Source organism: Lissotriton helveticus, chromosome 2_1 (assembly GCF_964261635.1).
Source record: "Lissotriton helveticus chromosome 2_1, aLisHel1.1, whole genome shotgun sequence".
Taxonomy (NCBI): Eukaryota; Metazoa; Chordata; class Amphibia; order Caudata; family Salamandridae; genus Lissotriton; species Lissotriton helveticus.
The window spans coordinates 1,680,025,903-1,680,053,890 of NC_136059.1; the positions used below are offsets into that span (position 1 = coordinate 1,680,025,903).

The following is a 27,988-nucleotide window of genomic DNA, read 5'->3' on the forward strand; positions in this document are numbered from 1 at the left end:
CCCAACCCAGGAGATTGGGACTTTTGCTTTAAAAGTATAGACTAATAAATAATATTTGGGAATTATATACCACATCAGTGAGCAATTAATACATTTTGTGAGTGAGTAGTCGCATAATCCATTCTCACAGGTCACCAAACCTCCTTCTTTTGTTAATAATTAGTAATAGGGCATACTGCCCATGTTTCTGCCTGTCGCTCCTAGTTAAAGGTGCACAGCTGAGAAAACAGGACCGTGCAACTATCTATTACATGGACATTTGTAGAGAAAATGTACTGAAAAAATGCTCTGTTTTGCCTTTGTTGGGAGGGTGGACCTCCCAGTGTTCATGTGTAGGGTCAGAATTAGAAGCCCAGGAAAGGACTACGAACTGTACTACTCAGTGTGCCATTTGCATCATTTGTTTAACATTTTTACTGGAGAGACGCTTGTCTGCTACCCCCTGTCACTCATTCTAGCTCTTCTCTTAGAAATTTATACTGATTGCTTGATTTACACATTTCAGGGCATATTTACAAGGAAGCGGCGGAGCGCGGCGTTAGCCTCCTTGGCTTAACGAAGCGCTCCGCCACTTCTGAAATGTAGGGCTGCATCTTATTTATAAGAATATGATGCAGCCTTGCATTTCCCCCTGCGCTGGCGCTACTTTAGCTGCGTAGCGCCAATGCATGCATCCTTTCACCATAGTGCAAGGGTGCCTGCATTGAGGGGAATGATTGTTTATGTGCAGGAACGTGTCCCTTCCTGCACATAAACAATCTAAAATGGCTTTTTAAAACTTCTATGTGTGCTGCTTAATGCAGTAGACATGGAAACAGCAAAAATGAGGAGAAAATAAACATTTCTCCTCGTTGTGCCAGGGTAAGACCGAGTTTTCCCTGGTCTTACTTTTGGAGCTGCCCCATATTTATGCCACCCTTGTAAATATGGGGCAGTGTCAAAATCAATGAGCGTTGCGGTTTACACAAAGTGGTAAATGCATGACGCAAGCCTCTAAGTCAGATTTATGGCTCTGAATGGCTTCATAAACATGAGTAAGGCAACACAGCACAAACTGCTTTGTTACCTTGCTCGACACAAGGGAGATGTTTCATAGACATTGTGGTGGGTGTTGTCAATCAACTCCCATGGTTTATGATGCATTTCCAGATTTAGAAGGACTTGTAAACATGGGAATGCATCAAAATGCCACAACTCCCCAGATGAGACGTAATGAGGAGAATATCTTTATTTATCTTTGTTTTTTCCTCTTTCTATGTGTGCTGTAGTCTGTCTCTGCAGCATAAGTAGGAAGAGGATTGTTTTTATGCAGGAAGATGTCCCTTACCACACAAAAACCGTCCTGCATGCAATGGCGGCACCCTTGCGCTACAGTGCAAAGGTTCCTTCATTGGCGCTAGGCTGCCAGAAGAGTCACAGCGCAAGGGGAAAGGACAGGAATGTACTGTATTGGACAAATATGGTGCATTCCTGCCCTTTCCAAGTGAAACAGGGCAGCACAGCAAGGTGACTTGCTGCACTGCCCTGCACCACTAATCTCATTAATGTGCCCCATAGTTCTTTTGCACCCCTTTGTGATATGATCTGCCTAAGAGCAGAAAATGATTTAAGAATTCCAGGTAATAGCCGCAACATGGACAGATACTTAGCTTGGTGCCAACAGATCAGACGCACGTTCTGGGGCAAAATGTCAATGCAAGCTTCAGAAGCTGTCTTTATTAGGACAGGGATATGTCATTTGAGAGGTGGCTAGCCTTCAGTGTGGTGAAAACCATGCAACCTCTGATTGATTTTTTCATGTTAGTAATATTTGAGCAGGTTTGGGTTTTTTATTGGAGATGATGGTTGGTGACTGTGAGAAGTTGGCCTGGCATATGATGTCCACTATTCAAGTGGGCACCTTGCACCAATCCAAACGACCCTTATTGATGGTAGGTTGAAGACACCCTTTATAGAAATCTATCCTTTTGGTAGCTGTGGGGAGCAGCCTTCAGGCTAAGTCTTGAAGGAATGTAAAGCAGCTTGTTTTACCAGTCTATAATCTCTTGAATGATCAAATGAAAGTACTCCAAGGTGTATATATATATATATATATAAAATATATGTATTTATTCTACGCACAACCCCTCTAGTCTCTTTATGATGCTAGAGGCCAAAGTACAATACAAGACTTAAATAGCCCACAGTAAACTAGCACAGTATACGTTTTGCTCTAGGGGCCTCACAAACCATATACTAAAAAAGTGGTATATGAACCATGTGAGTGATAGAAGTGAGGCCTAGGGCCTGTAGAACTGCTGGGGCAACCAGGAACCACCCAAGGTAGGGACGCAGGAGACCCACAGGGGTCGCGTGCAGTGTCTAAACACAGCCGCGAATCACCGTAGACTTCTATGAGGAAAGTTTAAGTTGCAAAGTTAAAGATTTAGGAAACTTAGGAGTGGAATCCGAGGGAACCCCTTCAGTACTGGACACTTCGAGAGTCAAGACCCACAGGAGCACCGAAGTACTCCTGTTACCTCACACAGGGAAGCCGGGTGCATAGGTGTCTTTTTGTGTCGGGTTTCGTTGTCGATTCCTATGGAGAGCTACAAAGCGCTGTAGGCGACCAGAAGCAAAGTGTCCGGAGGGATCCAAGGGTGGATCGGAGATCTGAAGAACCTGAAAGCAGAGGGGACAGAGTCTGGGTCACTAACCAGTGACCAGGATGGCGACAGGAAGATGCCAGCCGATGCCGGGTACTTTCAAGTGAAGTAGGTGAAGCTTGACTCCACGAGGACCAGGAGGTGTCGACGACGACCAGGAGCTGGATTTGAGCTGTCCCACGAAGGATGTTGAGTGCTGCAGCGTCGGAATCCGGATTGGACCCAGCAAGCCTTGGCAACAGCAACCCACACTAGATGACAAGATTGGCTTCCGTGCAGACCAGCAAGGTCTGAGGGACTCACCTTTTGTAGGGGAGTCAGGGCACATCTGAAGCAACCAGGAAAACCCAAGAAACAAAGGATTGTCCTTCGTGGGTTCCACTAGCCAACAGACTAGAGATCGCGAAGGAGCCTCGGAGCTGCGGTGAAGAAAACGGGCCCACGGAACACTCGTGGAGTGTAGGCCTCTCAGGTTCGGTGCAAAAGGTGCTCGGGGCAAGGGCAACAAATAGCCCAATGCACAACTTCAGGAAGTAGGTGCAATTGCAAGCTTGCAGGATGTCCAGGAGTTCAGGTCCCACGTCTCTCGTGAAAGCTACAGGTCTCAGATTCGCTGGGGACTCGTGTCAGCCTCAGAGATGTCTGGAAGTCCGAGTCCTGTGTGGCAGATTCTTCGGGAGCCTTGAAAATGCCGACCGGCAAGATGCTTCTTTGGTGCCTGTTTGAACAGGGGGGGTCACTACTTGACCCCAAGGGAGATTTCTTCCGTCTTCCAGTCGATATGGAATGTCGAAGGTCCAAGATTTTGTCTTCAGAGTTTCGTCCAGGGTAATCTAAAGTCCTTGTGACTGGGTTCCTATACTTATACTAAGTTTAGGGGTTGGACTAACTCTAGGGTCCCACCTATGGGAGAACCTGGGGAGGGGGTGGTTACACCCCTTCCTCTTTCTCCAGTTTTGCGCCAGAGCTGGGGCTTAGTGCCCCAGCAACCAGTTTGAACTGGGAAATGCATGGGGCACCTTGTGTGCCCCAGGCAGTGTCTGAAAAGCATTCACTGAATGCAACCCAGCCTGCCCCAATACACTAAAGCCTGTCTGGGGAGGTGCTTTCACCTCCCTGGACAGGAAACCTATTGTCCAAACCTCCCCTGCCGGAGTTTCATCCAGCAGCAGGAGGTCAGACTCATGTCTGTGGCAGCAGCATCCCTTTTGTGATGCTGAGGCTCTTTAAAACATTTACCAGGTGTACCAGTGTGTACATGTCTTCTCCCTCTAGAAGGGTGAAATGCTACCCCCGCCGCCAGAACTGGTGGGGTAGTAGTATTCCAAAGCGTTTGACACCAAATACAACATGTTTTGATAAAGCCAAACCAAAGTTAGCATTAACAGCGAGGATTATAACACACTTAAGAAGTTATGGTATGGCTATATCATAGAACAGCTATAAGGAAGGGATTATGAAAGCTGCAGAGGGGCTCAGTTCATGCTTGGGCACCCTCTCACACAAAACCACCAAGCACTCTGCCTTTAGGATTGTCAAGGCCTGCCATAGGAGTGACTTATAGGTTAATACGTGTCTATATATATAGGTAGATATAGGTATACTATATCTAAGTAAGGGGTGTTTACACCTCCTTACCCAGGCTGCAAGTGCAGACCTGTGGTGCCATTTTGGAAGGCTTCCCAGGGGTGGCATAATACATGCTTCAGCCCCTGGTAGGCCTCTGGGGTACCTATGCCCTTGGTACCTAAGGTACCATATACTAGGGGCTCACAAGGTAACTCAGTAACCAATCTGGTATGTACCTAAAGTACATGCAATCAATTTAAAGAGAGAACAGATAGGCTGTGGTCCTGATCAGCAGAGCCACAGCCAGACTAAAGTCGAAAAACCAGTGAAATACAGCAAAAAGTGGGGGTACCCATGGGAAGCAGATCCTACTCTCCTACAGTTGCTGATCTGGCAAATGTTTCATGTTCATGTCAGCCAGCGGTTTTTGCAACTTGGTCAATTTTGGGTTTTTCAGTGACATGCCTCCTTCCAAGCACCATTGATGAGATGGTTGGCGGTGCTGCGCTACCTTTTGATAACACAAAGGACAGGAGAGGAGAGTATGTGGCTCTGCCATGAATGGGCAGATTGCCTAGGTCACTTTTAAGTGGGGCAGTAGTTGTTGACTGAAGGGGACAGCTATTTTTTTTCCAGATACTCCTCTCCAGGCAGACATCTCTGTGTCATAGCATAAAATGCTGCTAAGGTTTGCTTGTACACATATTTCGATGCTTCTTGGGTCTGCGATGCCATGTAGTTTTGTGAACTGCATTTACGGCGCCCTTGACCCTTGTTAGGGCATCTTTGAGATGGCATTCTGAAGAAAGTGAATCCTCCAATGTCAGTGTAAGATATTTGAAAGTGGTTGTTGCTTTTGGTGCCTGGTTTCCCAGTACTCATGTGCCGCGAAGTGTCTTCTTTGTTGTCGGTCCCCAGACCCTCACTTCTGATTTTGTTACATGGCAGGTTGTTTTTGGTGCATAGTTTTTCATTATGCTGAGCTGAGACTGTAAGATATTTTGCATTCTTGTGAGAAGGATGGAGTGGTCTTTGTAGAGGAAATGTATCTTTGTGAAGAACTCATTGATGATGTGGTGGAGAGTAAAGATCTGATCTAAGCATGTTTCATAGTATTTCTGCATAAAGGCAGTTATAAAGTTTATTAAAAAAAATTCTGATCGATGGTAGAAAGGCCACTCCTGAAGTCTCCCTTTATTAGGTTCAGAATGTGATTCTCCTCGTCCCATGAGGGCAGATGTTCCAGGATGATTTTAGTAAATATGTTTTCTTGTATGTCGATTACACTAAATCAATCAGTAGGAGCTGCGTCAGAAATCTTGCATTTCCTTTAGAGTGCAACTATCAGGGTCTTCTCCAGAATTCTGGGAAACATGCATTGCTGGTGAAAAAATGTGAACCCCAAACTGCAAAGCAACTTAATCACCAAGACAGGATTATGGTGGTGGGTCCTAGAGCTTTACTCTTTTTCAATTCTCTCGTCACCTTCTTTGTGTTTCTGTTCTTCAGCAACTGGCCTGTTGGCAGGAATAGAAGTGTAAAATATTAAAATGAAGTGGTCTACTTGTTCTTCTGTTAACATTAATACTCGTTATGGAGTTGCACCTGTACCACTAGAGACCTAGTAGTGCTAGTAGGAAAACACAGCCCAACTACAGGACCTGTAACCGCTTGACAATTGTATATATACCCATGATCAGAGCGTGATACCCCTAAAGCACACAGATATGGAAGGAAAGTAAGGAACAGACCACTAGAGACAAGAACACTTTGGAATCATTGATACCCACGGCTTCCTTAAACAGTAACTATTATTGCCGTCTGAACTCCTTAGCTTATGTATTTAATGTGTCAGTGTTGCCGACCCTTAGGCCTATTGTAGGCCTGTTTTCTTGTACTCGTGGTCAGATTATGAACTATGATTTTATGTCATGACCGTAGGCTAACATTATTGCAATTTTCTTTTAAGCAGCCTTTTTAAAGAGCTCATAACACTTCATGACAAAACAAATCCAACCTAATTGTAATGAAGTAACTACGCAGGAGACTTCAGGTAAGTAATAAGTACCGACTTTAATAGAGCCAGCAGCGTAACAGACATCACTCGGCTGACCAGGGAGCCAACTGACAGTAAAGGAATGTTCATCTCTATAACAACATCAGAATACAATTACAGAATGTTAGGGAGTAGGAAACAAGGAAAGTAAAGCAGGGCTAATGCATAAATGATAAGTACAGCACATCTTCCTCCTTTATCAGAACAAAAGAAATTTTAAAAAAACAAGCAGAAAGTAAAACAGGAATCAGCAAACAAAATCATTTAAATTTGCTGGTGGGCTGCACCTTCTTAAGCTTCTGACAACTTGAGAATTTTCAGAATTTTCTTCATATACATTGGCAGAAACATGGCTCTCAAAGCAATTTGTATCACCATTGCCACCACCCCTTTCACTCTCTTCAGAGGGGAAAATAGTAGAGTCGATATCTTGTTCTAACGTGTAACCACTGTTAGCATTCACACACCTGTCCTGAGTGACAAGGTTTTCTAAGTGAGGGACACTACTCTGTCGCTCGCACAGCTTTCTGATACAAGGCTACATGACGCAGATTCAATTTTTCACCATTCTCCAACACTACAAAATGTGGAAAAACACATTTAACTGTAAAAGGCCCCTTGAACTTAGAAAGGCCTTTATTAAACCTCCCTGATTTGACCTTGAATAAATCCCCCTTACCAAAACGAGGACCTCTAGTACAAGTATCATCAAACGTTGCTTCGCTCGGTTCTCCACCTCTAGTTACCCACTCCTTTATCGAAGCTGGGACTAATTTAGAACCTGGAGGTCTTCTCCACATGAATTCAAAGGGATGATGATGGAAGGGAAACCGTCTTCAGATACATCATATATAAAAATGAAATGGTGCTCTCTGTGGTGATGTCTCTGTCAAATTTCACACTCAACCGCTTTGAAAAAACATCAGTCACCACAATAGCAAACCTATCACGAGAAGGAAGTTCATCCATCGGACCATCCATTCCAAACAAATGCTATGCCAGGCTTTGCTGGGCTTTGCCTGGGTCCCTGAAATGAGCCATCTCAGTTTTGGACCCTACTTTAAGTCTTTTCTCACCTTCTTTACACACAAGGCATTTCTCAACCTAGGAAGTCACTAGTTCATCAACTCCTGGCCACCAAAAATTCACGTTGAGACGACGTTTGTTTAAAGTCTGCCCCAAATGGGCTTTGTGAACAAAAGCGAACAATTTAGATCTTAGGCCAGAACACTCTATTCCTTCTTTTTTTGGCTGCCACTGAGCAGATAAGTATAACATTTATACCTGGTTGTGAGTGTTTTGTTTGTTATTTTGATAGTACTACATGGATGTGTTTAGCAATATTACTATTATAAGTATAACTTTAGATAATTATATGAATATTTTTGTTTTTAAATGAAGCATTCTATATTACTGATTAAAAGTTTATTAATAGTAGGAATGTTGCTGGATTTTTTAAAGTCTGTATACAATACATAGCAAGTTATAGCTTTTGTGAAAGCGTGTACGATAGTTTTAGGATTTTAATCAGAAATTAAACGATTACCGTGAGGTGACGGTTGGGCTAGTAAGCTCGAGAGCATTGCTTAGATCGCGCAGGGCTCTTCATCTCTCTTGGTGTCAGCTTGACCGCGTGGTGCCTTTCTCAGCAGCCATGCAGACTCATTCTGAGACCGCCCATTTGAAATCGCCTCACTGTGCGGCCCAGCAGCGGCTCTAATTAAGTTTTCGCTGCGTGAGGCAAGACACTGCGGGCTGCTTTTTGGTTCAGTGGGCATAGACGCTTAAGGGGTTGCTCCATTGACGACATCCTCCCGAACAGAGGGTGGATCTCCATTTTGGAGGAAAAGTAAATGACACAAAGTAAGAACTAAGACTGGTGCGTTGTTTCACGTACATTTTCGTGAACGGACAGCCATTTTAGAGGTTTGGGATACCTCTTATTTAACCCCTTAGCTGCGGGGGTAATTCCCCCGCTGTACTGGGGGGGAGGGGGGCGCACACAGCGACCGCATGCTCATGACGAGCTCAGCTTGTCATGAGGCACGGCGCTCTCGTCACAGGTGCACCGGCTCCCGTGGAACGCTCAGCACAGCAGGGGAATTCTCCCCGCACCTGAGCGTTCCACGGCTCATGACGAGCTGAGCTCGTCATGAGCACCGGAGCACCGTGCCTCATGACGAGCTCAGCTATATTCCAACCCCTCACCCTCACTCACCCTCACCCTCACTCACCCTCACCCTCACTCACCCTCAACCCCTCACCCTCAACCCCTCACCCTCACTCACCCTCAACCCCTCACCCTCACTCACCCTCAACCTCACTCACCCTCAACCCCTCACCCTCACCCTCAACCCCTCACCCTCAACCCCTCACTCACCCTCACTCACCCTCACAAACCTTTCATCAGACAGGAGGGTTTTATCCACCGAAACAAAACAAGTGGCTAGAGGAAGAGGAATATTTGGAAAGCGATATCCTCATGGATCAGGTAAGTCTAGACCATATTGTTACCTCCAAAAAACTGGGCAGCAGACTTGCTCAGTTTTTCAACAGTTGATTAGGGGCAATTGGAGATCCATGGGTGTTGTAAACGGTGAAATGATATCATATAGATTTTGTGGGAGAACTGATTCATGTTCAAATACCGGAGGTAATAAGGTTCGATATGGAACTCTCAGAATTGGGGGACAGGGAAGTGAGAGAATTGAAAGAGAAATGAGCAATTGTAGAGGTGAGGACTGCACAAAAGGGCTTTCTGAGCAATATATTTTTAGTACAGAAAAAAGACAAAGGTATGAGACCGGTGATAAATCTGAAGAGTTTGAAAGATTGGGTGAATTATCTGCATTTCAAGATAGAAGGTTTGCATTTACTCAGAGATGTTTTGCAATCAGGAGATTGGCCAACATGCTTAGATTTAAAGGATGCATACCTGACAATCCCAATTAGGGAACCCCATCAAAATTCTCTGCAGTTCAAGTGGGATGGAAAAATGTGGAAATCTGTATGTCTGCCTTTCGGTCTATCCTCAGCCCCTTGGTGTTTCACTAAGGTTCTCCGCCCGGTAGCAGCATATCTGAAAGAACGACATGTACGTCTGATTATTTATCTAGATGACAATCTTTTGATGGATTAGGAATGGTCAAAGGTGTTCGAACATACTCTTATGGCATTATCTTTGTTGGAGGACTTGGAGTTTGTGGTAAACCGAGACGAATGGTGTTAACTACTGTGTCAAATGACTCAGTTCTTAGGTTTTATGATAGACACAGTTCAGGGCAACTGAAGCTGCTGAAGGACAAGTTAAAGCATATAAAGAAAGAAATAAGGAGTACTTTACGTTTGGAAAGGATATCTCTGAGAATGTTAGCAAGAGCGGTAGGCTTGTTGTCCTCCACAATTCAAGCAATTTTTTTCCGGACTTTTAAAATATCGTGCTCTTCAGAGATTGAAGGGCAAACATCTGAGACAGGGTTTGAGATACTCAGAGGAGATTGTGCTCTCCGAGGAGTCCAAGGAGGAACTTGGCTGGTGGTTAAGAAATATGGAGGCATAGAATGGGAAAGCTATTTTTGGAACTCTACCAGATATGATTATAGCGTCAGATGCTAGTTTGATATGATTGGGAGTAACTTATGGATCAATTTCTACAGGAGGTTTTGGTCAGAAGAGGTAACCAATTGGCACATACATTGTTTGGAACTCCTGGCAGGTTCTTTTGTGATAAAGGGTTTTACAAAGGACAAGGCGACGTGTTTGAGCCTTCTGCGGATGGACAATGTGTCTGCTGTAAGGTATGTGAAAAAGTTAGGATTTGCCAGATTTGACTATGGTGTTTTGGGAGTATTGTTTGAGACAGAACATAGTAGTACAGACGGAACATATTCCTGGATTGAGCAATGTGGAGGCAGACTGGTTCTCAAGGAATCTCAGGGAGTTCAGCAAATGGAACCTGTACAGAGCGATTTTCATGAAATTGATGGATCTTTGGGGACCTTTTTCAGGTGGATTTCTTTGCAAACAGATACCCAGTTGGAAGTGTTTTACAGTTGGCTTCCAGATCCAGAGTCTGCGGGGATAGATGCATTCAGACAGAATTGGAAGGGTCTGAAGAGTTATGGTTTTTTACCATTTTCAATGATAACTTGAGTAGCTATGATGGTTCGCAGATGCAAGGAGACAGTGGTGTTGGTAACACCTCTATGGAAATCACAGGTATGGTACCCAATATTGTTGGAAATGTAGGTTGATTATCTGATTCTGTTGCTAGTATTTCCAGATGTCCTGAGGGACCCAGCAGGGGAACTACACAACCTGGTTCTAGAGGGTCAACTGAGGACGATGGCATGGAAAAATTCAGATGAGTTTGGGAAGTGCCAGAACTTTCACAAGGGGCATCCAATCTTATCAGGGAATCGTGGGTGCCTGGAACACAAAATGTGTATAGATTGGCATGGCAAAAATGGATTTGCTGGTGTGTGGAAAGGGGTTTTGATCCAGTTTCAGTGGATGTAATGTAAGTAGTAAATTACTTATCTGATTGCAAAGGGATTGTCTTATAGGACAATTAATGTTAATTGATCAGCTATTGCGGCCTGTCATATTCTTATTAGTGGCATTTCAGTGGGTCAAGAAGTCCTAGTGAGGAGAATTATGAGGAGTATAAAAATTTCAAACCCGCTCGTTTCAAGATAAAATTCAGTTTGAGATGTGACCAAAGTGCTGAGGTATTTGGATGGTCTAGGGACTAATTAATTTGTAGACTTTAAATCTATATTTTTGAAATTAACTGTTTTATTGTTTAATATCTTTTAGAAGAGTATCAAATGTTAGGGCCTTAGAGTTCACAAACCAGATTTTTTCACCCGACGATGTGTGTTTTTATTTAAACAAAAGGACAGAGATAAACTTGCAGTCTATATTTTACCCTTATTTTGAAGAGCATGAACATTTGTGCGTAGTATGTTGTGTGAGAGAGTATGAGAAGAGAACATTGCACTTGAGACCCGCGAATGTGAGTAAGTTATTGATCTCCTAAAGGTATCCTCATAAAGGCTGTTTTTTGCACTCAAGGTCAGACCATGAACTATGATTTTTATGCTGACTTTTCTTAATTTTGATGTGTAGAGCGGCTTCATTTGTCAGTACAGGTTTTGCCTAGTGCAGATGCAGATGCAGCATAGGTGCCAGAGGTCCTCAGTCCCAGGGTTCATAATATGGAATGATGGTCCTCTGACAAAAAAATTGAAAGCTGTGCATGTTCACTGACTCCCATCAGAGCCTTCTTTCGTTTCAGATTTCCGTGGCTGGTCAGTGAGGGTGACTAACCACTGAGTCTCTTATATCTAGCATCAAACTGAAGACTTCTGATGGCTCTCCAGGCGCCAGTTTATAGTCAGGTCCTCGAGGACTGTGTAATAATGTAGGAGAATGTAATGTAATTGATGACTGCTTGGAGGAGAGGCTTATTTGAGACATGGATTATCGAAATGGGATGGTTCGCAAAGTAATGCCCACAGCCATTCCTAGCATGGTCCCACATCATCTCGCGGTTGCAATGGCGAGGAGAGAAGTCGGTCTGGGCCCTTAATCACTCAGTGAAATGGATTAATAAGAAAGTAGACCAGTTGTTTAGGTCTCCAAAACTGCAGAATATTCTGCACGGGTGCATACAGGGGAAGAGGTGTTTTGAGCAGGATGGGTCCACTTATCAAAAGTGGGTAAAAAGATATTCCTGTAAAACATTCTGGCATGCTTGACCCATGGGCAAAGCAGGGCATGACCTTCGGTGGGGGAGGTAGTAGGTGAATTATGCTGACCTGTGGTGGTGAGGTCATGATTGGTAGGGCATTTACGGTCCATAGAAGGCATCGTCTTTACTTGAGATTGATGGGGACAGCGGTCTATCGGGGTCCTCCATGGGGTGTTTCCGGCAAGTCGGCTATCGGGTGCAGGGGTTTGGGAGTGCACGCTGCCAACACGCCTTTACGGCAACTCCCGGTAAGGGCGCGTGGGCATAAAAACTATCAGCAAAGGCCCTTGGGGGGGCATTTGAGGGTGTATGGGGGGCCCGAGGGAGGTAACCTCATGGGCCCACCGTGCAAGATCACTCCATGAGGACCTCACAGCCAGATCAGTCATGATCTCACTTGTATGCTCAGCAATCCAAAAATGGTAAATAATACTGTATGTGGTATTATGGGGGTTTCTGCGAATTATTTTGTAAAATTTATATTTAAAGTTTAATGTTTGATGCGTTTGTGGCAAGCCTTTGGCGGGATACCGGTCCCTGCCCATGGGGCTGGTGGCGGCAGTGTATGATGCCACTGGTACCAGCCTACAAAACATGCAGGCATTGGTCCCCGGGTGCGCGGCGACTCAGAAAGTTTTAAACACTTGTGGGTCACAAGCAAAACTGGTTAATGCCCGGCCCCACCCCTTTAAAAGGGGCGGCAAAGTGGTCTCTTTCACCACCCTTATAGGAAGACTGACAGAGGCAGGGCAAGAGAGAGCGCGGGAAAGAGAGACCGCGAGAAAGAGATGTGGAGGGAGCAGGATGGGGAAAGAAATGGAGAGAGTAAGAACATTAAGGTGCGACAGAGGGACAAACAAAAAGGGGGATAAAGTGAATAAAGTAAGGAAACCGCGAGAGGAAGCGTGGGAGCCTGGAGTGAAAAAGTTTGAGAAATGTAGACGTGAAGAGAGAAATCTGAGAAAACGGGAGGGTAGAAGCGAGAGAGAGAGAAACCGAGGCAGATAAATAGATTTGGTGAGGTAAAAGTAACTAGTGCAGAGATTATAGATACAAACGGAGAGATATGCATAATAAAAAGTTCAACACAAAAGAGGATGGACTCAGTACTTCGGCAACGGGTTCAGTTAAGATTTATTAAATACAATAGATTTCACAAGTGTAGGCGAAACCTAATAAATAACACTTCTTTTTATATATGTTTCTTAAATGAAGAACTTCGTTCGAAGGTCAGTACTTTTTCCATTATCAATTTTTACAAGTAAGTAAATATTTTAAAGTTGTGTGGGTTTACACACAATGCAATCCTATGTAAAGAAAAGTCATATATGCAATAAAGGTAAGTACAGTCGGTTGCAGCGGTTCACCGTCTGGGTTTAGAGTTGTAGTTTGCCAGGGTCCAAAGTACTACCAGCAGTTCTTCGGGATCTGCCCGGTTTCTGCAGGGTGCTGGTGAGATTGGTAGCTGGGCTCGCTACGATGTAGGAGGGCCACCTAAAAACAGGCTGCACAGAGGGACTTGGGGACAAGTCCGAGAGCTCCCAAATGGGGCTGTAGGTTGCAAGGGCCTATGCAGCAAGGGGGCACAGCCGGTTTGTGGGTACCCAGGCCGGGCGGCTCAGGTGCAGAGTGGTTAGGTCGGCTGGACTGGATGAACGAAGATGCTCCTTGCGGTTGGGTATAAACAGATAGAATGGGCAAAAGCAGGTTAGCTGGGCCACTCACGTACTAGGTCTCACTGATGCTGACGTCCCTCGACGGCTGCTCGGTCAATGTGCAGTGAGAATCCAGACTGGACTCTCACTGTGAGTGTTTGGTACAGGGCCTCTGGCACCACAGCTATTGGTGCTGCACGGCTCCTGGTGTCATCACACTCGGCAGGGAGACAGATCTGACCTTCCAGAGCACGAGTACCTCTTCCTGGTCAACTGCGGCATCGGTCGGGCCAAGAAGCTGCAAGGTAGTAGACCAGACTTTGCTTGTTGGTACCTGCGGGCTGCAGAGGAGTAGCTCCTCTACTCCAAGAGAGACAGTAGGCGATTTTCGAAGTGCTGGCAGGGTACCCACGGCTTTTTTTTAATTACATTTTTATTGAAAATTATAAAACAAATATGTACAGTGACTATTAGGAGTTACAGTGTGTATACGTCATGACCAATCTCATCTTATATAATAAAAACTTATGACATTTCCAACAGTTCATAGATGCATCAGGGTACCCAAGGCTTTAGTAGCTCCCCACCTTGCAGGATGAGTCAATCTGTTGCGATTGTTGAGAAAGTTTCAAGCAGGCAGGGTTTTGTGCCAAAAGTTCTCAGCTCTACTGCAGTTCTCGTCAGGCAGTGACTCTTCTTCGTCTCTCTTCTCTTGATCAGTCAAATCTGAGTTCTCGGGTTCAGGGATGCCATCTAAATACTGAATTTAGGAGCATTGAGGGGGGTGACAGGTAGTAGCGAATTGGCTGCCTATCTTTAGGGTGTCTACACCCTCTATGTGACCATTTTCTGAAGTGGGCACAACACTGATCCTAGAGGGCTAATTCCGCCCAAAACAATATGGAGGAATCTGAAAATTGTGGTCCACATCAGCTAGTCAACCTAAGGGGTGGTGCTGGCTGGATGTGGGCACACCCCTAATCTTACTAATTGTCCTTTCTGTTTTGCTGCAAAAAGTTGGTCAGGACTGGGGGGTCGGCATCTCCACTATCTGGAGAGGCCTGGGTCGCACAGCAAATGTGGCAGGGCCTTTGAAGCTTCCTGCCGTGGAACCGTCATCCTGCAGAGAGGAGGTGTAAACATCTCCACTCATTGCAGGCTTTGTTCCTGACCTTTGAGAGCATTGACTCTCACCTCAGGAGACCAGAAACCTGTCAATGGTAGCTGGCTGGTCGAACCCAGTCAGTCTCCACACTAGCAGTGGGTAGGTTTTTTAGGGGGCTCCGCTATAGTGTTCTATGGGTGCGTTTATTAATAAATCCAACACTGGCATCAGTGCAGGTTTATTAACCAAACATCTGTGGATACAGTGAAGCTATCATGTAGCTGGGGAACCTGTAATCACGAATGTCCAGCCCATGTAATCGTTATAGCTTCCCTGTGCACTCTGGGTATCTAAAGTTTTGCTTAGATATGGCAGGGGCACATCCATTCACACAGATATGCCCACAAATGGGGTATAGTGCACCCTGCCTTAGGGCTGTAAGGCCTGCTGTAGGGGTGACTTACCTATACCTCATGCAGTGCTTTGCTGGCATAGCACACAGAGGTGTGTGCCATGTTGACTCTTCATTTTCTCTGCACCATGACACGCAGGCTGTAGATGCGGTTTTCATGGTCTTGCAGAGGGGTCCCTTAGGGTGGCACAGTTTGTGTTGCAGCCCTTAGGGACCCTCTTTAGTTCCAAGGCCCTAGGTATTAGAGGTATCATTTACTTTGGACATGGAGCCTAAAGGGATGCCAATTGTGAAACAATGGTACAGTTTAGGGAAAGAACACTGGTGGGAGCCCGGTTAGCAGAAACGCCGCACACTTTAAGTCAAAGTGGGATTAGGTACCAGGCAAAAAGTGGAGGGATACTGCGACAAAAGCCCAGTTTCCTACAGTTACTTTATATTCAAAGTCTGTTTTTATTTCGCCCCCCAAAAGGGAGTACGCATAAAGAAAAGGTGACATGTACACAGCGATAAGCCTACAACCCCCACGGGGCCGGCCGCGTCAGAAAAAATGCAATAACATACTGTGCCTCTATGGCCTGCGTTCTCATCAATCTTTTACACAGCGTTCTGCCTACAACCCAATCGGGCCGGCCGCGTCAAAGAATAGAGATAGCTTTCCACCATGCCTACTAGTCACCGCCCATGGTGCCGAACCCTTGGGGCCGGGCGTAACCAGAGGTCAGAACCAAGAAAACTATCGGACCATATCGGTCCAACTTACAACCAGGAGCCTAGAGGAAGGCATAAAAAAAACAAGGATAGTGAGAAGAAAGAGTAGAGAAAAAGTCAGAGAAGAGAGAGTGGGGACAGGGGGAGAGAAAGGACCCAGAGAGGAGCAACAGCAGGGGTAGCCGTCACTAGGCACATCGTGGGCTCCAGAGCCCTCACACCATGAGTCTGCGTGGGGTAAAGGGGAGCACAGCATCATCTACTAAACGCAGCGCCCTCAACCTAGGAGGCATGTTTCTCGCATGGTCGGTTTTGCACAGATAGGTCACCAAGGGCTGCCACACCTTCTTAAAGCGTGTATTGCGAGACTGCAGTCTCGCGGAGAGCAGCTCCATAGTGATGACATGCCTGAGCCTCCAAAACCAAGCAGCGATAGGGGGCGCCTCCGCCTTCTTCCAGTACAGGGCAATAAGTTGTCTGGCAGCGCCCAGCATTTGTAACAACAGAGTTCAATCACTTCGGGTCAGAGCTAGCAGATTCGCAGGTTTGATTCCCAGCAACAATGTACTAACGGCATCAGGCAAAGGAAACCCCAGGACTCCTCTTATGTGGCTCAAGACCTCCTTCCAGAAGAATGTGATCGAGGGGCAGGTCCTCCAAATGTGTAGGAAATCCCCAGGCGCATGTTGGCACCTCCAGCAATTGGGAGAGGAGGTTGGAAACATTTTATGTAAGCGCTGAGGCGTGTAATACCACTGCGTCATCACTTTATACGCGTTCTCTTGTTGTGGTATACTGCGATACACTGTAGGGATATCTTTCCATAAACGAAGCCACTGCGTCGGTGTGATATCGGTCTCTAGCGTCGCATGCCACCTTTGCTGATATGTCTGCGAAGGCGGCGTCTGAGGGTGTTGCAGTATCTGGTATATCTTGGAGATCAAGCCCTTCGTGTCGGGACAAGAACGGGCCAGGCGCTCGAACAGAGTAAAGTCTCGGGTAGCCCCAGGGTATACCGCGTCCGTCAAGGCCCAATGGCGCAGCTGGAGATATTGCAGCTCCGCCTCAGGCGGAAGCCAAAATTCCTCTCTACAGTGGGCAAAGGATTTAAGGGTGCCCCCATCGAAGAGATCCGTAAGGACTCTGCAGTCACCCTGAGGCCATCTACGAAAGGCTCTAGTACGATAAGCCGGTGGAAACCACGGGTTGCCCTTAATAGGGGTGTGCGGGGAGGGGAAAGTCATGAGACCTCTACGTACTGCTATTCTGTCCCATATTTCCAAAACTGTCTTTGTGGGCACCGCCAGATATGCGCTCGGAGACCGCCCTGCTTTATGAGTCCACGCCAGGTCCCAGACGGTGTGACCCGTTACAACCCTGTCCATGTGGAGCCACCCTTTTTCACTCTCCCTGGTGCCCCACTCAACCACGAACCGCAGATGAGCAGCCCAATAATAGTCCACCAAATTAGGACACGCTAGCCCTCCACGATCTCTCGGAGCCATAAGGAGTGCTTGGGAGAAGCGGGGCCTCTTACCCCCCCATATGAAGTTGGTGCAGTCTTTCTGCAAGGCTCGAATATTTTGTAAGGGGATAGGCGTAGTAAGACACTGAAACAGGTAAAGGAGTTTGGGCAGAATAGAAATTTTTATTGCGTTGAGTTGTCCCAACCAGGAAGGAATAAGTGACTTCCAGCGCCGCAGATCGTCAAATACCGATCTGCGACAATCTTTCCAATTAAGTGACGACCAGCCTAGATCTAGTGAGGGGGTCAGGTGTAGGCCAAGGTATCGAATGTGGCGATCGGTCCACTGGTATGGACATAACTGCTCCAGCGGAGGAACGTCAGACGGAGGGATGGTAAGGTTGAGTACCCAGGACTTACTGTGGTTAATTTTCAGACCGGAGGCGCTTTCAAAGGTGCAGAGCGTGGCGTGGAACGCTGGCAAAGACTGTCGGGGCTCCCTGAGGGTGAGGATGAGATTGTCTGCGTAGAGCGCCACTTTATGGTCCTGCCCACCCATCGGGATGCCGTGGATGGCCTGATCACGACGAATCATATCCGCCAGAGGCTCTATCGCTAGGGCAAACAGTAAGGGCGAGAGAGGGCAGCCCTGCCTAGTCCCTCTCCCGATGCTAATCGGGTCCGTTAACTGTCCATTCACGCGGATCCTAGCCCTTGGTGTAGCGTAAGGCGCCATGATTCTGGCGATCATCTTTGGACCAAGTCCCATCTTGCAAAGGACCGCCCGGAGGAATGACCAGTCAACCCGGTCAAACGCTTTCTCAGCGTCTAACGATAGGAGGCAGGCCGGGATCTGCCAGTGATGTACCTTCCCCACTAGATGTGCAATCTTTCGCACATTATCAGCCCCTTGGCGGCCGCGGATAAAGCCCACCTGGTCCGGGTCGATCGGGTCAGGCATATGGGGGTCAAGCCGCTTAGCCAGCACCTTGGTGTAAATTTTAAAGTCAGTGTTCAATAGCGCTATCGGGCGGTACGACGAGCAAAGTGTGGGGTCTTTCCCAGGCTTCGGAATTAAGGCTATTTCCGCCATTCCCATATCCGGAGAGGGGCCCTGTTCATCAGCGAAAGCATTAAAGAGCCGAAGGAGGTAGGGGTACCAAGGGCGACGGTCTAGTCTCCCCGCTCCTCCTAATCTTTAAGAGCCGTCTTCCCAAGCGCAGCGGTGACGCGCAGCGGGAGCGCCTAAGACGCGCCAAAGAGAAGCCAGTCTGCGCCAGTCCGCGTCCAGACGCTCCGGCGGTCCGGTGGGTAGACTGGTCTTGCTATGGCTCTCCCCACCATCTCTTATGATGTCTCATCACTGCTCGCCCTACGCCCTCCCTTACGTCCCCACTGTGCCCATCTCTATCACCCGTCTGAAATTAATTATTTCTGTAGGAACTGCAGCTGGAAGCCCTCTATTTCTAATATAGGTACTTTACGCCCTCCCTCTGCCCTGGAGTGGAGATTGTATCTTCTAAACTGCAGGTCCGTCTGTAAACATTACACGGAGCTACATCTAATGATCGAAGAACTCAACCCCCATGCACTTTTCCTAACGGAAACATGGCTTCACTCAGATATTGAGCCAGCGATTGGGTGGGCTATCCCCCAGGGCTTTACTCTTAAGAGGCTCGATCGTCAGACCGGGAGGGGTGGGGGACTGGCGATTGTCTACCGAGACAACTACAAATGCCGTATCACCCCCACCACCTCACCTGCCTGCGAAAGTGTCCTCTTTTCATTAGAATTTTCCCCCACCACCACCTTTTCAGGTTTATTAGCCTACCGCCCTCCCGGCACCCTAAAAAACTCCATCGCCCAAATAACCGATCTTGCTGCTAGCGCGGTGTTGTCTTCACCCAACTTTACTCTTTTGGGGGACTTTAATCTGCATCTAGATGACCCTCACAACACCGCAGCCAATACGCTCCGCTCCAGCCTTTCTGCTCTCGATCTCCATCAAAAAGGGTTTCATATAACCCACAACAGAGGCCATCTCTTGGACCATATCTATAGCAACAGCGACGATCTTACAGCACTAACCCCTATCCCGCTACCCTGGACTGACCACTTTTTAGTTCCCTTCATTTGGCACACATACTCTTCCATCCCTACCTCTCATCCTGCCAAACAGCGAGGTAGGAAGTGGTCCTCTCTCCCCCTCCCTGAGTGGGAAACTGCCCTGGCCAGAGATCCCCCGAGGAAGGCTCCGAATGTTAATACTGCAGCCAACGATTTCGATGGCTGGATCTCCTCCTCACTGGACCTGGTCCTCCCCGTGCGAGCCGCCACTGCTATAAAAAGATCCAAACCCGCCCCCTGGTTCACTTCTGATCTCAAATCTAAGAAACTGCTCTGTCGCAAGTATGAAAGAGCCTGGAGACAGGATTACTCCCAAGGCAGGAAGGCTAACTACAGAGCGGCCATTAGGCTCTATAAACAGGATCAAAAAGCAGCACAAGCCTCCTACTATAGCAGTAAAATCGCGGCCGCTGCTAATGCCCCAAGGGAAATTTTTAAAATCGTCAAAACCCTCATCTCACCCCCAACAGAATGCCCCCCCGTGGAGGGCGTGCAGGAGCGCTGCAACAATCTGGCTGACTTCTTCTCCCAAAAGATCCAGACTATATACTGCTCTTTTGGAGAGGTAGACAGCACCCCAGATCCCCCCCCTTCCTCTCTCATGCCTATTGCTACGCCCTGTCAACTAAATGCCATTCCTCTCCTGGATACGACAGCACTGGATAAACTCATCTCTCATATCTCCTCTGGCTCACCTACTGACCCGGCACCCCCCCAGACCCTTCTTAAAGTAATGGACATAATTCGCCCGGTCATACTGGACGTCCTCAACACCTCTATCACCACAAAATCCGTACCCCCGTCATAGAAGTGCCAATGGTGAAGGCTCTGCTGAAGAAGCCCAATTTGGACCAGAAAAACCTGGCGAACTATCGCCCTATATCCTTGCTCCCCTGGCTGAGTAAACTACTTGAGAGGCACGTAAACAACATCCTGACGAGCCATTTTGAATCAAATGGTCTCCTGCGTGCCTCCCAAACAGGGTTTCGCCCTCGACATGGGACTGAAACCGCTCTTTTAGCGGTAACGGAGGAAGCTAGAAGCGTGTTGGACCAGGGTGGAAAGGTCGCCATTATCCTACTCGATCTAAGCGCTGCGTTCGACACAGTCAACCATGTCACGCTCCTACAACGTCTGGCGGACATGGGTGTGTCGGACGCAGCCCTGGAATGGCTGACATCCTTCCTGGCTGACCGTTTCTTTCAGGTCTTCGAGGGCGACGTGGCTTCTCCTAAACACCCTCTCAGATGTGGGGTTCCTCAGGGCTCCTCCCTGAGCCCCACTCTGTTCAATGCCTACATGGAGCCCCTAGACAGGATAGTCCATCCCTTCGGTGTGCGTATCGTCACCTACGCAGACGATACCCAACTGGTGGTCTCTTTAGACCACCAGGAGGGATCGTCTAACACCCTAGGCTCCTGTCTGGAGGCTGTTTCCAGATGGATGCAATCCTCATATCTAAAACTTAATGGGGAGAAGACAGATGTCATCCTGCTAGGCAATCCCTCCCCCTCGGGTTTTGCATCCTCCTGGCCTCCATGTTTAGGCCCACCCCCCATCCCCAAACCCCAAATAAAAAGCTTGGGGATTTGGTTTGACACCGACCTGAACTTCTCGGTTCAAGCTACAAAGACCTCTGCTACCTGTTTTGGGTTAATGAGGATGCTTCGGAGGGTGCTCCCGCTGCTCCCATTCCAGGCAAGGAGAATCCTGGTCCAGGCCCTTATACTATCCCGCCTGGACTATGGGAATGTCCTCTACTTGGGAGCCCCTGCCTATACCATCCAGAGGCTCCAAGTCACTCAGAACAGCGCAGCCCGTCTACTTTATAACCTCCCCCGTTGGCAGTCAGCGAGGAATGCTTTAAGGGAACTTCACTGGCTCCCTATAGCCGGAAGAATACAATTTAAGGCCATGTGTATTCTACACAAGGCCTTCCATCGTACTGGCCCTGCAATCCTTCAGTCACTTGTCACTCCCTATGTCCCACCCCGTTCCCTTCGTTCCAGCTCCGCTCAGCTGGCTACTCCCATCAGAGTCAAGAAGGCTCGCTGGGGTGGCCGCTCCTTCTCTCACTCTGCGGCAAAACTCTGGAACACTCTTCCTCTGTCTCTGCGAGAAAGTGTAAACCATCTCCCTTTTAGGAAAACTTTAAAAACTCACCTGTATGCTACACTCTGTTGACCTGCCTTGAGCTCTTGTTATTCATGCTCTCGTCATAAGCGCTACGAGGCCTTCGGGTAGTAAGCGCTATACAAGTGCCGTTTCATTCATTCATTCAGGGGCCCAGTTGAGTCTGAAACAGGCGATAGAAGGAGAGCGGCAGTCCGTCGGGACCCGGCGTCTTCCCCAGACTGAGCTCGCTAAGAGCCGAGGCCATCTCTTCTTGCAGTATCGACTCCTCTAGTAGCCCAGCCGAGTGGGGGTTCAGCGTCGCCCCACTGTACTGCTCCAGGACTTCCTCCACCAAGGCAGGAGCCGGCGGTTCCGTAGTGTAGAGCGAAGCATAGTAATCCCGGAACGCCTGTAGTTTATCCTTAGCCGCCGTCGCCTTAGACCCATTAGGAAGCACCACATTCGCTATATGGGACTTGGCTGCTTTGACCCTCAGTCTCCTTGCTAAGAGCTTCCCAACCTTATCCCCTCCATCAAAATGTAACTGTTTCAAAGCCAAAAGGGAGCCTTCAGCCCTATTCGTACGCAGCAATCGTAATTGGCCCGAAGGTTCGCCAGATGGCGTCTCGTCTGTAAGGTAGAGCCGTCCTGGTCTTGCGCCTCCGCTACCCTCAGGTCCCTCACCAAGCCGTCCTCCACAGCCCTCCCTTCTCGTGCCCTCGCGATCACAAGGGATGTAATATGACCCCGTATTGTGGCCTTAAAGGCATCCCAGACCACCGGAAAAGGCGTCTCGGGCAGGTCGTTGGTCTCAAAGTAGGAGGTAATGGCTGCACGAATGTTCCCAACATCTGCTGCATCTCGAAGAATGTGCGGCGGTAGATACCATTTCCGCTCTCGAGGGGGCAGTCCCGCGGGTCCCGAATGAGCAGTTCCACATGTGCATGGTCCGAGATTGATATATCAGACATCTCCACTTCCACTACATCCCGGAGAAGGTCATGGGACAGCAACATACAATCGATGCGAGAATAAGAGCGGTGGGCGCTCGAATAAAAGGAGTACTCCCGTTTGTCCGGGGAAAAATACCGCCACGCATCGAACAATCCTAGGTCGCCAATCTGTTTGCAAAGAGCCAGGGACATCGCCCCAGCCCCATTAAAGGAGCCCTCGCTCCGATCAATCTTTGGACACCATATCATATTCAAATCACCCCCAAGAATTAGTGAGGGGCTACCCTGAGGTATCTGATCTCGCAAGAGGTCACGGAGGAAACGATCCTGCACCTGATTGGGGGCATACACATTACACAATGTTAGACGGTGAAGTCCCACCTCAACAATCACCCTGAGAAAATGGCCATCGCCACTTCGGAAGGGCTTATCTTCCCCCCGCCTGATGCCAGCCTTGCACAAAATCGCCACCCCTGCAGTTTTCGTATCTGCCGCCGACCAGTACTGGAGAGGGTATCTAGGGTGAGCCATGCGCCCAGTGTCAGCCTGTAGAAGGTGGGTCTCCTGCATGAAAACGATGTCTGGATTATGTCGCAGAAGGTAGTGCCAGATCTGCCTGCGCTTATTGGGCGAGTTAAGGCCCTTAACATTAAGGGACAGAATTTTTAGGGGGCCCTTCACACTACTAGCCATGACAGGGACCATCAGAAGTCGCTATCGGAACCATCCCCATCAATCTACACACCATCCACACGCCCCAGACAAGGAACCCCCCTCCCCTCCTCCTAACCGCCACCCTTCGCACCCTCCCAGGCCTCACATAGAAGAAAAGAGAAACAAGAAGGAAGAAAGAAAGGAAGAGAAAAAGAGCAAGGAACAGAAAACAAAAATCAGGCAGCCGGACAGGCTGGATGTATGAACCAGATAAACACGGCCAACAGGGCCAGAGTTCTCTGTCCCCAGGATAGAGCATCCTACACCCGCAGGTTCGAACGCGCCGCCTCATTGTAGGATATCAAAGCTCTGCGCCTACCCTCCCACTGGAAAATAAGCGCGAAGGGGTGGCCCCACTGGTAGGGAATGTTCATGCTCCGCAGCTTCTCCGTCACCGGGCGGAATGCACATCTGCGCTTCAACGTATTAGGCGCCAAATCCTGGAAGATTTGAATCTTGTGGCCCTTGTATTGGAGATCAGGCTTATCTCGCGCGCACTTCCAAATCTCCTCTTTCTCTACAAAAAAGTGCACCCTGGTTAGGATGTCCGGTAAAAGGCCCGACCTCCCTGCAGGGGCCGCCACTCGATGCGCCCGATCAAGAGTGGGGGGCGATACGTCCTTATCTCCTCGGACCTCATGAAGAAGCTGCGTCACGTAGTCTATCACGTCCTTCCCCTCTTCTCCGAGTGGCACACCACGGATGCGGAGGTTGTTGCGCCGACCTCTGTTCTCCAAATCTTCCTGCTTGATCTGGAGCTCAATGTTCTGTTCCTCAAGGGCTATCAGGCGCTGCCACAGATGTTCCTGGTCTTCCGTGCGCATGTCCATGGTCCTCTCCAGGCCATCAACTCGGTCCCCCAACTCCGTAACCTCCTTCTTGAGCTCAGTAACGCAGGAGTGCACCTCAGATCTCAGGGATCCTATCTCCGCCTTAAGGTCAGTCCTGAAGGCGGCCATAAACGCCTGAGTAACCGGCGGGGAGTCCGCAGCCCCTCGTGATGGTCCCTCCCCGGCCGCCGGCACCCCTGTCTTGCCCCACATGGCTACTACAGTGTTGTCTTTAGGGGCCGCCGCTGGGTCGGCCCTGGCGCCTTTATTAGTGCGCGTCATCGTCTCTTGCAGCCGGAGGGATCACCTGCAGGCCAATGTCCGCCACTCCTCCGTGTTCACAGAGCGGCAAGCAAAAGCAGTAACAAGGGGGGGGGGGTAGGCCCACAGGGACAGCGCACAAGCGAAGAGTATAGGGAGCAGGCCTACACCCCGGCCACCCGAGGGCCCAGAGTCCAGATCACCCGGCTCCCGCAGCAGCAGAACAACAGTGGGCCCCCCCCCCCCAAAGCAGTCCAGGTAGCTCTGAACCCACTGAGCAAGGGTACCTTGAGACGGTCCGTCCAGTTGCATGGCGCCCCCTCCTCACCGTCCTCGCAGACAACGCTCACTTCAAGGGCCACCTCCGTAAGATCACCACATACTGTAGCTTCTCCGCAGCAACAGGGCAGTGGACGCCACGCACCACCGGGTCTCAGTGCTCCGCCGCCTCACTCTCGCCGTGTTCGCTGTCGGGAGACTCCCGCTAAGGCCAGGTCAGCGCCGAAGCAGGCAGAGGGCCACAAAGGGGGGACAGCACCAGGTCGCAGTCCAGACGATCCGCACTCCGCCGCACTCCGCCGCCGTGTCACTGCACACTCAGCGCTCATCAGGATGCCAAGATGGTGGGCGCCGTCCGCTCCTTCTAGTGCCCCCAGGGCACCGCACACAGTAGATCGCCGTCGGACCCCAGCCACGGCGTGTCCCCCTCTCACCAGTGCACAGCGGGGCGGGGGTGGGATCACCCGGCGTTCAGCCCACCGCTCGGTCGGCAAGCAGGGAACCTCCGCCTCAGGGCTGCAAGATGGCGGGCTCCGGTCTCGCTGGGCACCCGGCCTGCCAGGAAAGTGCGGCCAAGCCTCCTCCGCCTCGCGCTAGCCCGCGGGCTCGCAGTCCAGGTATGTCCACCTCTCTGCGGGGGTAGGGGAGCAGGCAGATGTCCGTCAGCGCCCACCGCGCCTCTCTTTCAACAGGCAGCGAGCCGCCGCTGCAGGGCACCAAAATGGCGGAATGGCGGGCTCTGTCCGCGCCGAGTCGTCTGTCCGCCCCGAGCGTCTCTCAGGGCTCCACCGCTTCAGCACAGCCTGTGGACTTACGAGTACAGCCGTCCACCACTCAAGGGCACGGAGGGGAGAGGTCAGGCACCCCAGGAACCGCAATAATAGCGTATGATTAGGCCAGTGGCAGCAGGAGCTCCACAAGAGCACGTCCGCTCACATCGCCGTTCAAGCCACGCCCCCCTACAGTTACTTTAACAGTCATACAGTTACACTAACACTGTTACAAAGGCAGTGGCAGACAGCAGCCCGTCACTGTGCCCCTCTACCTTATGATCGGTCTGTAGCCCAGTTTAGGTAGGGTGGGACATGTGTACCACAGCAGAGAAACAAGTGGGATGCAATATTCCATTGTCCATGTTGAGGGCTGCTGGGTGCTGACCTCTTACAGTCCACCACAGAACACAGCGTGTACCTCTTTCCATGTCTATTTGGAACACGTAATAGACTGATACGTGGATCAGCATGGCAGTGTGCATGGTCAGCACCTGGCAATGCGCCTACTAAAGCTTTCTGCCACATCAGCATGGTGTGCTCCAGACTGCTCGGCCCTTGTTCCTCTTCACCATCTCACGAGTGGCAGTTAGTGGTTAGAAAACATGGAGAAAAGGTTTCCCAAATCCAGACACTCACACATTTCAAAATGTTAAATTAAAACACATTCCGTTTGCATTACATCTGGCCATTGCTGTTACTTTTGCACTTAGCCCTTGCCCACTCTGCCTTCTACTACCTCATGGCAACTTCAAACTGGCAAGTGTAGGCCTGTGAGTTAACACACCTGCTGATTAGACATAGTCCAGATGCCTCCTATCTTTTCAATGTCCGCCTGAAGAGTATATTTTAACAGTTCAAGCTTGCAGCCAACCCCAAGATGCCCTTCAAGGAGTGAGGAGAGGGGCAGGACCACAGGCCCCAGAGTGTCTTGCGGCAGCTGCCGCCTATGTTTGATCTCGCGCTTGGAGGCGTGTATTTCATCTGCTTCGGGCTCCAGCAGCGCAGGACATCCCCGGGCGTGTACCCGGGCAAAGACCGAGCCAAGAGCAGGCCAGTCTGTGCCCGTCAGAGGCTGGGCCGGGCCTACTCTCTTTGGAAATTTGCATGGCTCCTGGACGGACACAGGTTAGACCAGGTAGCCTCTTATAAATACCTAGGTGTCATAATAGATGGCAATGGCTCTTTCAAACATCAACTAGAGGCCATCCGTCGGAAGGGCACGACATTCCATCTATCGATAAAACCTTTGCAGAAAGCTCTCCCTGACCGGTCACTGGGCCCTCTCCTACAGGTAATAAGAGCTTGCTTACAGCCTATGCTCACTTACGGCAGTGAATCATGCGAGGCAAAGACGCAACAACATTAAACAATACCATCAGTCGAGTATACAGGGCAATATCCCATCTTCCCACCTACTCATCGCCCGTTCAGATCCGTCTTGAGTTCGGATTGCAGAAACAAACGGTGGAGAGAAGAGGCGCATACATAAAAAGTTGGCGGAAAATCAGAGACGCCGACCGCGGATCCTTAAATGCCCACCTCTGGACTGAACTGTCCGTTAGAGACAACTCACCTGCAAGGAATTACTTAATGGAATCACTGGAGACCTTAGGATTAACAAACCTATGGGAGTCACCAACTGATCCTAGCACCTTCAAAAAAGTGGTGTCGAAAGTCACCAAGATGGTTTCATCCATTGAGGACAAAGCCACCCTAGCAAAGAGATCGCATGGATGGGTAGTGTTGAAAGGCACTGTAAATGGAGGAGCAGGATGCACACCTCTTAATCCAATTTCTCGAAATTCATTTCTTTTTTTCTGAAGCTTGCGTGCTGATTGAGTCTTGTGCCATGCCCTAATGGCACTAAAGTTATCAATTTCACTGTAGTGGGAGCTACATCTAGCCCCAAAACAATCGCACAGCTGAATGCGCACAATTGCATAATTGTTTATCGATTTTTTTCAAAATTCATCCGTTTTACTCCATAGTTTTCCAATTTTATCATTCTTATTCTTCTGTCTTAGTTCGAGTCCACACGCATCAGTGTATATGCTGTTTACGAGTTTTTACTGTTCAAACCATGTCTATCCAGACTTTAAGAATGAGCAGGACTAGAGCATAAATTCATTTCAGGCAGCGTTTATTTAACAAATACCCAATGCATTTCGGGCTTGACGCCCTTCTTCGGGGGTCTCTGTAAACAAATAAAATAACCACAATCACAAACTGAGTTATCCACTTCAATATAGCATTACCAACTGCTGACCCAATTTGATTAAAACTGTTGCGTGATTCCAGAAAACATTTATACATTTGAAACGCTTTCCGCCACAAATCTATGCATTACGAGAGTCCCTGAGTACCAGGCGGTTTCATTAATTTACTTCTCCCTCTTTAAATCCTTGCCACATTCCTATTTTACGAGCAGTCGAAACCTCCCCGTCGCCCAGTTCCTTACATTCAATTTTACAAACTGTTGAACCTCCCCATCACCCAGTTCCTTACGTGCAAGTTTCTCACAATGCCTCTCAAATATTCCCTTACAATGTATTGCTAATGTATC

General features: G+C 48.8%; 1 long non-coding RNA gene across 1 annotated transcript in view; it reads left to right on the top strand.

Annotated features, from left to right (window-relative positions):
- The window catches only part of LOC144819899 (uncharacterized), a 61,829-nt gene that overhangs the window by 2,414 nt on the left and 31,427 nt on the right, over positions 1 to 27,988 (top strand). The gene's annotated exons all lie outside the window — the stretch shown is intronic.